This window comes from Heterocephalus glaber, unplaced genomic scaffold (assembly GCF_053883595.1).
Source record: "Heterocephalus glaber isolate CG9 unplaced genomic scaffold, H.glaber_assembly_v1.0 deba00001444, whole genome shotgun sequence".
NCBI lineage: Eukaryota > Metazoa > Chordata > Mammalia > Rodentia > Bathyergidae > Heterocephalus > Heterocephalus glaber.
In genome coordinates, this window is record NW_028258297.1 from 27,123,413 (window position 1) to 27,126,917 (window position 3,505).

Sequence of the window (3,505 nt, forward strand, 5' to 3'; positions counted from 1 at the left end):
GGAGAGTGTACCTGCCAATCCCTCCTTCTCCACTCTTGGGAGCATCATGGATGGGCCTTGAAGTCCCTGGTCTTACATCTCTTCAAAAGAAATGCCAGCTGCCATCTGCACCAAGGGCAGGCCCTCAGCACCAGGGCCTCAGTTGACATAGCACTCATGTGCAGCCCAGGGCCTCTGCTTTGTGCACCCTGTGGGCAGAAAGGTCTATTTCTCAGTGAGTGACAGCTATAAGACTTGCTGGAGCTCAGCTTCCTCCTCCTGGAGCTGGAGTTCCCGCTCCTCCAGCTCTTTGGCAGACAGCTCAATAGCCAGCTGCAAGTCACTATCAAAATGGCTTGTCTCACTCAGGGCACCCAGGCACAGGTCTTTGGTGCTGGTGAGGAGGCTCTCCTGGATTGCTTTCTCATACTGGGCTTCATAGCTGTGTGTTGGGCTGATCTCTCCATTCAAAGCTGGTCCTGAAAGCTCTAGGTTTCTGCTAGATGGAAAACTGCATTATCTCATAATCTTCATCTTGCATATGCACATTTCTTCCGCTGTCTTGAACATGATAAGACTCAGGAATTTCAAACATGGATTGATCAACCTCAAAGTTTGTGAACCGGGAAGCTGAATCAGCCTGGGTCCCTTCCACGTTTTGAGATACATATTCTTCAGCAGGACTGTAGCCATTAACATTTCCAAATGTAATCCATGCATTTAAGACATGAAACAAGGGAATTTCTAGTTTGACAGGAAATCCAGGTGGGAATTCCAGTTTGATAAAATCTCTCAGTCTTGCAAAATGTGCACTAGTTCAAGCCATGAGGTCAATGATGGGAATGACCTGCTCCACAAGGGAGAGGAGAAACTCTTCACACATCCACAGCATTGCTTTGAACTTTTGTGTTCTAATTGTCAGCTCTTCTGGCCTCCTGATGTCCCTGTCTTTCAAATCAAAGTCTTCATCGAAGTACTTATCAGGTGTGATGGCTGTGGGGTTGTTTGTGGTGGGAAACTCCATGATGAGGTCCCCTTGAGCACCAAATTGATGTTCCACTGTTCCCAGAAGAGATTCCAGTGGGTTTCTGTTCACTTTGTATCTCTTGTTTTGCTCCTTGGTAAGATGTTCTGTGTGTATTTTGCTTATCACACTCACATTGTTTACTTTGTAAACCTTTGCTTCATGAGCATTAACAACTTCTGCTTTATCTGTCCTCCAGCCCCAGAATCTGGATTTAGTTCTTTCAAAAGCAATATTTTTAGTATCGAGGCTGGTGTTAATGACTGGGTTTGTAAGTCACCTCTCAACTCCCCTGCTTTTTGGCTTCACCAAGTCCAGTGTGAGGCACTCCATTTCTTGGGAAAGTTCAAAGTGTTCAGTGGTGACTACTTTAACATTGTTGTACCAAGCGAGCCAGTAAATCATGAAACACTGGGGCAAATGACAAAGTTAAAACTGAAAGGAGTTTATTCACACACGTGGACTCCACTCCCTAAGCGAAGTGAAGCCCTGAGTCCAGGAACAGCACAGTTTTTATAAGGTGTTATAACAGCATAGCTTTTATAGGTGTTATTTAAAGAAGAGAAGTTCAAGGCGAGGTTAACATGTTTTTTGACTAGTTGCAAAATATTTTTCACCACTCAGCTATCTTGCTGCCTTCTCAGGTTAAGGCAATTCATGGGAAAGGGAGGCACCAGGCACCATCCCTTTCCGAGAAGCAATGAAGCAAGTTTACAGAAGCAGAACAAGCAGTTACAAAAATGCACTCTTTAAGAGGAGGGGTATAAGGGGAGTTCGCTCACAGGCCAAGATGGAGTTTCTTAGGTTCACTTTGGTCTCACAATCATCATGGTTGACTTCCATCAACTCTGCCCAGGTGTCTTCTCCCTTAAATATAAAATTATGTCTCCCTCTTATCCAGCTCATATTTTCAAATCCCATCAATGTGATATCAATGCACAGTTTGGCACCACTTTTCCAAATTCAACAGACATCATTTGGGCCTATTCTGGAAACCAAGGGCACCCAGCTGGTGAACTCCCACTTCATCTACATGTAGAAGTCTGGAGCCTCAAGAATTTAATGTAGCAGCTCAGGAACTCCCTCGAGGGTCATGGACTTGTTGTGGTCATCTGGGTGTTGAAAACTGTATACACCATCTCAGGATCTCCAATACTCCCAGCTTCGTGTAAAACTGGCCATCTCTGGTGGCTTTCTTTAGTCACATCTGCTTTATGTTGGAGTAAGACGTGAGCAGATTCCAAATGTCCCAAAGAAACTGCAAGGTGCAATAATGTTCTACCCCGTGGATCCAGAGCTTCCACATTCTGGCCTCGCAGCACCTTATCCAGCTTCTGGTAGTCATTCTTCCAGACCAGCAGGTGGAGGGGAATGTGGGTGCTGGCTTTGCGCGCCCAGAACATGGTGAAGAGGCAGCAGCTGGCCCTAGCCACCCATCTCCCAGAAGCCTCAGCCCCAGCAGGGTCTCTGAGGCCAGAGGGGGGGAAAAAATGAAGGAACCAGGTGGACAAGCTAGCAGCCTGGTTTGTGGGCAGGCAGCTGAGGGGACCGGGTGTGTGCACGCCCGAGGTGTAGAGTCACTGGCCTGATCCAGGACTGGGTCGGCCGTGCCCATCCAACGCCCCCGTGTGCTTGCGCTCACACTAGCGGCCCAGCTGACAGCTCCCCAGCCAACTTTCTATAAAGTATTAATGTTAAATAATCTTTCAAAACTCAGTAGACCATATATGTGTGGTTCCATGTCCAGATATTTTGTTGCAATCCATTGATCTATGTCTTTCCTTACAACAACACTGCCTCTATAAATGTAGCTTTAGAGGAAGACTTAAAATTAGATAATAAGGACAGGGGATTTAGCTGTGTGCCTCCACCGCCTGGCTCACAAGCACAAGGTCCTGAGTTCGATCTCCACTATGACAAAAAAAAATTAGGTAATAAATGTCTTCCAACACTGTTTTGTTTCATTTTTTCTTTTTACTTTTCTAGGTCCTTTGTACTCCTAGGCAACTTTTAAATTTCAATATCCAATTCTTCATTTATTGCAAGTATACATTGACCTGGATTTTTATATATACCTTGTGTTTTCTTTTTTTTTTTTTTTTGCTGATTCTAACTCTATTTACCAATTTTAAAATTTGTATTACTATATGTTTGATACATATCACACGCACTCATCATGGGGAACTGGTGCATATACATATCCCATCTTGATCCCTGTTTTTTTTTTTAGTTATTTTATTGGTACATTTTAGGTATACATTTCATTTACATTTATCATTGGGTGTTTGTACCTGTACATGATATATCTTAGTTCTTATTTTTTCCACATTACCTGTGTGCTCTTCACCCCCTCCACCCTTACCTATTTACATAGATTTCATTTCCTTTTTTTTCCTTTCTCATAATATTTCCTTTCCCTCTTTTCCTTTCTCCTTCCCCTCCATTCACTCCTTCATATTTGGACCTTTTTACGTATTTCAAATTATCAATTACTCATTTTAA

At 43.7% G+C, this 3,505-nt stretch overlaps 1 pseudogene; it reads right to left on the reverse strand.

The window, feature by feature from the left end:
- Window positions 1-204: 204 nt before the first annotated feature.
- LOC101712010 (ankyrin repeat domain-containing protein 13A pseudogene) lies at window positions 205-2,406 on the reverse strand (annotated as a pseudogene).
- Between the last annotated feature and the right edge of the window lie 1,099 nt (window positions 2,407-3,505).